We start from the raw sequence: 10452 nt of genomic DNA, 5'->3' as shown, positions 1-10452 counted from the left end.
ATAATTTTTTGTAAACATAATATGAAGAGTAAACATATCTGCTTGTTTAACATACTATTGAGTGTATATAACAACAATATAATCATAGCATATGTTCACTTGCCAATGCATATATTAGATTCCCTACCATGAAGCATTAATAATCAACAATTTTGCCTTCAGCTTGACACAATCTGGACATTTTCATCTAACCTCTGGCATCAAGAAGGTTAAAGGATATTTTTTCTGCTCATTTTCTATAAACTCTTAGATTGTTATGCAGGAAAATCCCAGCAGATCAGCAGTTTCTGAAATACTCAGCCCATCTAGGACCAACAGTGTTGGGAAGGTTACTTTTAAAATGTATTCCACTACAGAATACATGCCCCAAAATGTATTTTGTAACGTATTCCGTTACGTATTCTGAATACTTTGGATTACTTAATATATTATCATGCTTTTTACAACTACATGAATGTACTATTGCTGTGATTTATTACTATTACTGGAGGTAAAGGGACCTCTGGCTAATACGTCGGGTTCTGTGTCGGGCTCATAGCCGAAAACTAGCTTTACTTTGTTGTCTGAGTCAACTTTGCTTACGAGAGACAGAGAGAAGCGTTGAAAGGCTGCTCCAACGGAACTTATTGTTTCGGAGGAAAACACGAGTAACTGTATTGTAAATACCACCTTTTTAAACGGTAACTGTAACGGAATACAGTTACTCATATTTTGTATTTTAAATACGTAACGGCGCTACATGTATTCCGTTACTCCCCAACACTGAGGACCAACAACCACGCTACCTTCAAAGTCAAATCACCTTAAATCACATGTCTTCCTCATTCTGATGCTCAGTTTGAACTTCAGCGAATTATCTTGACCATGTCTACGTGCCTTAATGCACTGAGTTGCTGCCAGTAATCTAACAGGTATACCTGGAATGAAAACATGGCGGCTGGGTGTATATCTATTATTAAATGCATTTTCTATAGAAAGGTAAAAACTTCATAAATTCCATCCTAATATTTTTTTCTCTTATTCTCAATCTTTGTCTAGTGGCTTTCAGGAGCCCAGAGGGTCTCTGGGTTAACGACTTTCCCAGCCACGGCTGGACAGATAGACAGATGTGTTCTATAGATGGTGTTGTTGGAGATAAAGTTGAGGGGGAGTTACCATGTGTCCTGGTTGCTACAAAGCCCTTTGGTCTCCATTCATCAGCAAGAACAGGACCAGACCGCATGAATCACACACACACAGCCGAGAGCAGTTTGTGTTTACTGTGTGTGTGTTCATGAATGTAACATACTGTCTGTAGGCAGAGCACATGCACTTTGTCTCACCATTGCAAACGATACATAGCGACAGAGGCTTGTGTATACAATGTGCAGGTGCAGGGATTTTGTACACACACTTTCTGCTTTTAATCAGTCAAATAAACGCATACGAAAGAAAATCAGTGCATACCTCTCTCGTCTAATCACACGGCATCATCTTAAATACAGGAAGTACAGGATAGTTTGCACACTGAGTGTCAGCACTGTAGATGTTAAACAGAAAATAGTCATATTGTCCTTCAGTAAACAAAGGCTGGTAAACAAATAGGCAAGAGTGGGTTATTATTACCCAACAGCACACACTCATATATTACACACACACGCATTCACGCAGATATAAAAGCAGGAGCAGTATTCATTACTGTGCCACATTAAAAGACAGCACAATGGAACATAAATGACTCTGCGCTCCAATAGCTTAATTGCTAATCTCTTCTTTTAGGACAGTGTTTATTTCATTAGCCTCGTTTGCGCTGATGCTATCTCCCTCCTAATTAACTTGTTTGGATTTAAATGTATTTTCCCTTCGTGCCAGGCAAGAAACAAACAAATGCAAGGACCACCGTGAAGCCTGGTACAATAGATGTGAAAAAATAAGGATAAAGAAAATATATAAATCACAGGTTTACATGGACTTTGCGCTGTATTAGAGATAATGATCATGAAATGTGGAGTTAAAGTACTGGAAAAAGTCTATAAGTAACTAATATAGCCATTGGCTCATTTTGTAACTAATAGGAGAGTAATTAGCGTTTAAATATGTACTGCGCATAATTGGGAAATGGAGAAATATGACCCCATCTTTACACCTCAAGACTGGAGCTTTTCGATCTTAATATTGAAAGCGTTTTTTCCTCTCATGTTTCATATGTCTTCTCCTACTAGTAAATATCTTCTCCTTCTTTCATCTTTTTTAATGTAATTCTGTTAAACTTTCAGTAATCCTAGTCTTTGAAACTAATCAGGTCTTTCAAGATGAAATGCCCAACCTTCCTCACATCGCTGAGAGAGCTCATGAGACACAGCACCCAGAACTACAAATTAAATGCTCTGTGCGTAGGCTGTTCGAACAAATATAGTTACAAAATCTTAATCTAAGGCACAAATATCTTTGTGATCCATCCATCTGACTGGATCACGGCTGTATTCTCAGAAGCACAGTGCCCCGTGAACAGGTTGCCAGTTGATTATATGCCTAACACAGACAAAAAGGCAATCATTCAAGCTTCTCCTGCATCCAGTATTTAGAACGGCCAATTAACCTAAGATTCATGTCTGTGGACTGTGAGAGGAAGCCAGAGCATCTGGATTAAAAAAGGGCAGACAAGGGGAGAACATGCAAACAACAGGCAGGTTTGATCCCAAAACCAGTATCAGTATTTGCCATACTTTGACAAAGAGCAATTAGATAACTGTAACCAAACCTTAGCAATGGCCACAGTGCTTTTCTAGCCTTATTTCCAGCAGCTAAAAGAAAGAAATGCATTTTAAAATCATGGTGATTAAATGTAAATAGAGCTTCACTGTGTCAATTAAACAAAAGCTTTGTTCTTGTTCAAATTGTTAAAAAATTCCCAGCATCTGGTTCCCCGGGTGGCCCGCTACATCAGATGAAAACAGATGTCTGGAAGCCTTCACCGGTCCTCATTTGTTTTAATCTGCTACTTTGGTCTAAATCTATCACTGTGGTGCTCTGCAGCATGGCATTCTTTCATTGTGTCAGACTCTGACACTGCAGGCTAGTTTATCTTCACAGTTTGAGTTTGTGCTGCAATGTGGAGCAAAGAAAATAAATGTTTAGGGGAATGCGCTCAGACATGTGTGTGTTTGAGAAAGAACAATAGGTTGAGGGTGGTAGACAAGTCAAATGGTGGATCAAGGGAAAGCTTGAGGTGTACGCTTGCTATTTTGTGGCCATTCGCCCCCAAAAGTGATTTCTTTATCTCATTTCTCAGTGTTTAGAAGCCTGGAAAGGGAAGAAGGCTGGGGGAAAAGGACGTGTAAGAAAGAAACAAAGACAGAAACGTTATTTCTGGTTTGTTTAATTACGTCAACGTGATCGATGGTCAAAGGAAAACGATTTCTTTATCTGGATCCTCAGTCCTGGGAAATAAGAGGGGACGGAGAATTAGAGGAGAAAGCAGAAGTGGGGCAACGAGAATGAAATGGAGTAAAACACTGTGTGCTTCGGGATGTGTGTTTTTCAGTCTACATGTACAAGGTGTGTAAAGAAGTGCAGTGATAAAGAGGCCGCGAAGACAGCAAAGAGAAAAAGAGAGGGTGCGATTAGAGAGAGAAGAAACTATTGAACGGCGTATCTGGCTGTGTACACAGCCATCTGTACGCAGGGCCCTGAACCCATTTAAATTCAGGACGATTGCACTGTTTCTCAAATCCTTCAGAGCTGAATGCTTTTTGCACCCCGTCGAACAGGCTCAGAAGAGTAACACTGCGTCTGAAAATACGAACAGCAGCAGCACACGGAGGGCAGATCTCTTTGTCTGCTTAGAAAGGCAGCATTATCCACCAGGCAAGACACGTTTACACCGGGCGGCCTACAGGTTCTCACTTCGTGTTTTCATATCATTATTGATGGGGGCATTTTACGGTGTGGTGGTTTTTGTTCAAAATGCCCGGAAGGTCAGTCTAACAGCATGGCCGGTCAGCTAACATCAACCAGCTAACAGACATGGGTGAGGACAATAAAACATCACAACCGGCTCAGTTTTCAAGAGTGTGTATGTGATTGAATCTCTTGGGCATGAAGTGAATATTGGAGACTGACTGATCAGTTCCTAGAAGAGAAAGCTTAGGTTGTTGGTTCATCAGACATATGCAGTCTAAGCAGTCATGAGTCGGCTTTATTGGACTATAAAAACAGGTCAAAAGCCAACACTTTGGTAACCACCCTACCCAGTAAAATGGTAATTCAGTGCAGTGGTGTGGTAAAACTCCCCCTGTCTATAACGCTGCTCCCACAGCAGCGTTATAGACAGGGTTAAGTTTTATTTCTGCCTCAAGCTTGTACTTGATCCCAATCAAAAGGGCACGTTGGCATCTAGACAGGTACAAGAGAGCCATTTGGGAGATACTTATTAATAAAAATACAAAACTGAAATGGAGAACTGTGTGTCACACCCCAAACAGGCAACCTGTTGCTTTTTGTACCTACTATTTTTTTGCCAAGATAAAATTATAATATTGGGCTACTGTGCCAATATTTACTTACTGGCACAGTGTCCCACTAATTTCATCTGACTGCTGCACTCAGGACAGTTGCAATCAATGTAATATATATACATAAATTAATTGATTAGTTTTGTTTATCTTGTGTCATGGTTTATAGTGTAATTAATATTTTACACAATTCATTATTATTTTCTCGTTCTTTCCTCATGTTTTTCTCTCTTCTGCATTTCCCTGCTTCCCTCTGTGTGTATTCCACATTCCTTTCAGTTACTTCCCATTCATATTACTTCCTTATGTGGCTTGCTGTGTTTTGAGTCCCTGTCTTGTTATCTAATTGAATATACCTGTGTCTTATTATATTTGGTAAGTGTGTCCCTTTCCTCAGTCTTAATGACCTTGTCGGGCTTTCCCCCTCCTACTCCTGTGTCTCCCACTGCTTCATTTTCTTGCTTCCTTCTGATTTTCTGTTTGAACTTTGGATTATTCTGCCATATTCTTACAGTACTTTTTTTTTTTTTTTTTTAAATCAAAAAGTCAGATTAAGGATGATTTTCCTTTTTACAACATACAGCCTTTTTGTGCCTTTGTTTTGGTCTGCTAAAGACAGCATCATTGTATACAAACAGGCATCTGCCCACTAACTTCCTCCATCAAATTAAGGCAGATGAAATATGGCTTTTCTTTTATGTCCTTTCTCCTTTGAGAATTCTCCAAAAGCTTTCAAAGTGATGCTTTAAGCAGACACACAAATGCACAAAAATACGCCAAATGATTCGTGTCATTATTTGTAGACCGACCATTTTCACTCTCTTATCTTCCCATACTTGCACTTGATAGGGACCTGTATGCAAGAGTCTCATACAGTCCAATAAAGTCAATAGAAATCCCTCCAAGTCACCATGAAACCCCCAACCCCCACCTGATTGATCTTCTTTCTATAGACGTCAGAATTAAATTGGCTAAAACTAATGACCATGTGAAGTCAGAAGTGGAAAGTGCGTTGGCTTGTAAACAGAAAGCATTGTGCTTCTGGTTGAACTCCCAGTTCACCATCACGATTCAGTACAACCTATGCATCTGTGCTAATGCTGGAACAATCCATCAAATCACTCCCCTCTATTGTTTTCTATGCAATTTCACAAACTCAAATTTCACTTGTGCTTGAACTTCTCCCTCTACACATTCAGCTGAAACATGTCATATAATGTAGCTCCTCCGTTTTTCACTTTTTTCCACCAAGTCCAGCTGTCGATAAGTGAAACTGCCACATCAGACTTTACATAAATGCACATCTAAAACTATAACCGTTTGCTGTTCCAGATTGACAGGTGTATTACATTAGATGAAAATACAACCCCATCTACTGCACGAGTACATAAATTCATAAACAATCATCCCTCACCCTCTCAGGATACCATGCAGCACTCAAATCAGTGCATCTCATCAGCACCCATTCCATCAACACTTTGGTTGCTGACACTCAAGGGCAGCCTTTAATTTCAGCCAGTGATGAATGAGCTGGTGGGACAGAGGGAGGGGGATGAACTCCAATCAAGGTGCTCCTATGGGACTGTTATCAATGGGGTACTTCCGGAAACATCTGCCACATGGCTATCTATCATCAGATGACCAGAGAAGCTGCAGTGGGGAATGATGGGCTCAGCTGTGAGGCTTGTGTGGCTGTTGGTAGAAGCGCACCTTTTGAGTTTTTCATCACTGTACTTTGTCATTACATGATCAAAATGATAGTGGGACAGGTTAGCACGCATTCTCCGCCTGTAATAAATCAGTGATTTTCTGTAATGATAAGAGAATGTGGTGATGGATTTCTTGAAAGTGTCTCGGTATGCTGTACAACCACATCTTATCTGATCTACGCGGAGCATGGAAGTTATTCCAGGGAAGCGAACATCTTCAATAAAATTGAAACCTATCAGAGCTCTGAACAAAAATCTCATTTAAAATATGAAACACAAATTTGCAGAAATGCTGTGCTGTCGTCTTCAAGAGACGAGCTTTGAGCTGCGGGTGTCAGAAAGGACATTCTGTGTTTCCTTTAATCAGTGAACAAACAGAAACACTGTTGCTGGAAGCAAAGAGCAGAAAAAAAGTAGCTAAATTTAAAAAGTGTAACATTTCTTCCTTGTTTTATTTTAGGACGTGTTCTCTCGTTTTAAAAAAGAGGATTCTTCCAACATGCTAAGCCCTGTTGCTTCTGTAGTGTGTGTAGTTCAGAGTGATAAAGCCCATGGTGTTTGGTGTGATTACCCCAGATGCTGCCTGGCATGTAACTAATGACTTGCGATTCACCCTAGGTCAAGTCTGAGGCTTCTGCTTGAGCTTTGAAGCTTGTTTACCCTGCTGCTTAATGCCCATGAGACCTCTATGCTCCCCTCCGCTCCCTGCATACCTTCTAGACAAATTAAGTACCTGCACTAGAAAAGGATTTTTTTTTTAAGAAAGAAAAGAAACAGTCTTTTGGTGCTCAAAGCAACAACAACCAAAAAAAAGAAAGCAAAAAAAAAAACACATTTGAAAAAGTCAGCAGCAATGTCTCTTTCCAGAAGTCATGACAGTGTTGTTGAAAATCCACAGAGCTTGTTGAGAAATGTTTCAGGCAGGAACTTTTTTTCTGTTAACTGTCTCCATCCTCCAACCAAGAAGCATGAAGCTAGCTAACGTTAACGTTGCCAAAAAGGGACACCATCAGTATTCTCATGCCATCGAGCAAAAGCCTCATCGGGGGTGGTGGATGCTTTTCTCTTTCAAGTGATGAAAACAAAAAGTTGCACATGAAGCTGCTTAGTACTTCACTTAGTTAAGACGTGTGGATTTCTTCATTCCTTTATGGCTTGATCTGGCATGATTTTGTCAAAAACACATTGCTGTCATTGGGTTTTACTGTACTCACATTGTTACACGGCCTGGTCCGTGCACAGGGAACTCACACCAAAACTGAAGCAGACTGTGTGGGGAGTGAGAAGGACCCAACTGCACACACGGAGGGAGACGGAACTAAGGATAAACAAAAAGTGAGCTGTGTATTATGGCTGATACATGAGTACAAAATAAAGCAACAGGGGCGAAAATAAACCTGAAACATAAACAGAAAAAACTAAACTGAGGTAACTATGTCAACGGACACGAACATGATTCTGAACAGGCACATGCGAGAAACTATGATATAAAAAACATGAACTGAGCAGACTCAAGTACATGAAACATGACAGACAACCTGACAAAGACTGAATGAAAACACACAGACTAAATACACAGAAGGGTAATGAGGCAAGTGGAAACACCTGGGGAGACACAGCTGACACAAATAAACATAATAGCGCCACAGGGGAAGAGTAATATATGCACATTGAACATAGAAACCTCAAGACTTTCAAAATAAAACAGGAAACATGGAGACACGTAGACATAATGACACAGACTAGACAAGATGACACACACGGACAAGAAATACATGACATACTGACACTGAAGACTAGAAAAGACTTGCATGAACTGCACCTTTAGTTTGAAATGTTCCTGCATGTTTCTTTTTTCAGAAATCATTGTGTGCATATGGCATAAAGTGCAGGGCTTATGCTGTGGATTTAATTCAGTATTATAAAAAAATGTTGAATAATACCAGATCTGGCAAGTGGGGCTCTAGATGAGTGATGGCTGTTTTAGTGTATCAAAAAAAACACCCTCAAAAGTCCTTTTTCACTGCACTGTGAGCAGATGCACACCGGCAAGCAGCACAGCTGAGGTTGTTTGTGCCAAACGGTCCTCTTCAGACACTTGAGGATGTTACACTAAACCCCAAATTTACAATGCAAAACCACGTGAATGGCATTAAAGGAAAAAAAAAAGCATAATCCTGACCTGACACACTGCTTTCAGGGATGGATACTGTGGATCCTTCCACTGAAAACTGCTGTTTGGTCTCTGAGTTGTAGCCAGTGATTCAGCTTTTCATCATACTCAAACCCAAAATGATGATCTGTGGTTCAGTTTGAAACAGTTGATGTTTGCACTTTTGTCCAGTTAAAAGTAGGTGTTTATTTAAGCGGTGAGACAGGGATTTTTAGTGAGTGATCTAAAAATATTGGCTCAAAACCGCTGGAACCAGTCCAGAGGTGCACAAGAACATGACTTTGAAGCAGAGCCGTGCCAAATTTAAATCAGGTATTTTTTTATTCTTAATTAGCAGGGCTGGAAGACATTGGCAAATTGACCTGTTAAATATAAAACTGTTTAAAATCATTTGTTAAAGTGTGTACTCCATTTAAATGTGCTGTTATGATATCAAAAGGAAACTGAGACGCATGGAAGATGGTGTGTACCTATAAAGACCACTGTACAAAGTGGTCATACAACCATGCCATCCATCAGGTTAAAGTAGACAAGTAATTAATATTGACTGGGAGCACTGAAGCTAAATAATCCAGTTGTTTTATCTAAAAGAATAATCTGACTGTAAAGCACCATAACACTCAACCTACAACAACACGATTTCTTAAACTCACAGGACTCCAAACTTTTAAATGTAAGAACTTCACTCACTAAAACTCTTCAACCACTTGAAAAAATTAAATTAGTGAACTGATCACAACTCAGACATGTAATTACACAAGGCTTCGTTTCAAAGGGTCACAAGCAAAACCAAGCAGAACTTCAAATTATTCTCATAGCGCCAGTATTTCAACACCATGAAGAGATAGCAGGTTCTTTAAATTCCATTTCAAACACCCTAATAAATTATGTTTAAGCTCATTAAAAAGCCTTCATTTAAACCAGAATGCTGCATTGAGAGTGACTAAAAGGCAGACCACATATTACTAGTTAAATCCAGAATTGGTCTTGAATAATCAACCCCTATCATCTCTTAAAGACGCTACACTGCAACACTATTGTATTTAATCATTAGTAATTGATTGGAAATTTTGGCTCCCTCACAGTCTGTCCTTTGGCCTGTCTTCCTCCCCGCACCACAAACCAGTCGCAATAGATGGCTGCCACTCCCCGAGCCTGGTTCGGCTGTGGGAGCTTCTCCTCCTCACTGTTGCCAAGTGCTTGCTCATGTGGGTCATTTGATTGTTTGGGTTTACTTTCTAATATTGTAGCTTCTTTACCTTACATTATAAAGTGCCTCGATGTGACATTTGGTTTAATTTGGCGCAGTATAAAATAAACCGAATTCAACTGATTTGAAATATTTGCTTTTTACAGTTCCAGAAATAAAAGCTGAATAAATGGTTGTGGTGACTGTCTTTGCAAAATGTGTCCACTGAAGGTTAGCCCAAGGACACTAACCCCACCACACCTCTGGATATAGCCCCTTAGCACATTTAGCTGGCTCCCATGCCTCTTTAATAAATAAAGCTGACTCCTCAGCTGTATTACAAGAAGCTGGAAAAAATGAAATGCCTGTGATGGGTAAAGGCAGGGCAAAGAGTCAGGCAGCCTGGAAACAGATAAAAATCAAAAGTCAAGCAGGATTTCTGGGGACTTGCAGCATCTAGCTCAAGGTTCACTGCTGGAGGTGTGTGTGTGTGTGTGTGTGTGTGTCAAGTGTGTGAGAGAGAGAGCTGTGTGAGGCATTTAGTCTTGACCTTGCCATGCTGAATCCTATTTCCCTTTGGCTGTTGCCCAGCAACATCACCTTGACAGCAAGAAATGGCCAGAGAGAGATATAAAAGGAGGATTAAAACAGAAATAGGTCTCCCGCTTACTTGATACGTTAATATCACCCTTTGCTTAAAAGCTACACGATGGCTTTTTCCCACATTTCTGCAGTAGCAGGGACTTTTTTTTAATTATTATTTCAACCTAAGTGGGACAGGTCAAAGGTCAAAGGGAAACCGATAGCATCTGTGGCCCCTGTGGAAGGTTTAGCAGCTTTAATCTAAGAGAAGTTATGGCCTTCACTTGGATGTGACCCTGGGGAGGC

The 10452-nt window shown here is 40.1% G+C and overlaps 2 long non-coding RNA genes across 4 annotated transcripts in view; one reads left to right on the top strand and one right to left on the bottom strand.

The window, feature by feature from the left end:
* The window catches only part of LOC147307928 (uncharacterized), an 18912-nt gene extending 8772 nt beyond the window's left edge, over positions 1–10140 (bottom strand). The window contains exons 1-2 of one of the 2 annotated variants that reach the window (XR_015126119.1): positions 10115–10140; positions 7417–7520 (exon numbers count right to left, since the gene is read on the bottom strand). This is a non-coding gene — a long non-coding RNA (uncharacterized LOC147307928). Of the gene's footprint in view, positions 1–7416; positions 7703–10114 lie in introns of those variants that run through there. The other variant, XR_015126118.1, reaches the window with a different exon arrangement.
* Positions 1–10452, top strand: part of LOC147307927 (uncharacterized) — a 28132-nt gene that overhangs the window by 6510 nt on the left and 11170 nt on the right. The gene's annotated exons all lie outside the window — the stretch shown is intronic.

The sequence above is a fragment of the Aulonocara sp. 'chitande type north' Nkhata Bay genome, linkage group LG18, assembly GCF_057382095.1.
Source record: "Aulonocara sp. 'chitande type north' Nkhata Bay isolate Kocher_YH1m ecotype deep benthic linkage group LG18, A_spYH_male_GT1.1, whole genome shotgun sequence".
In the NCBI taxonomy this organism is placed as follows: domain Eukaryota; kingdom Metazoa; phylum Chordata; class Actinopteri; order Cichliformes; family Cichlidae; genus Aulonocara; species Aulonocara sp. 'chitande type north' Nkhata Bay.
Note: the sequence above shows the minus strand (reverse complement) of the source record. Positions and strands in the feature narration are given on the sequence as shown.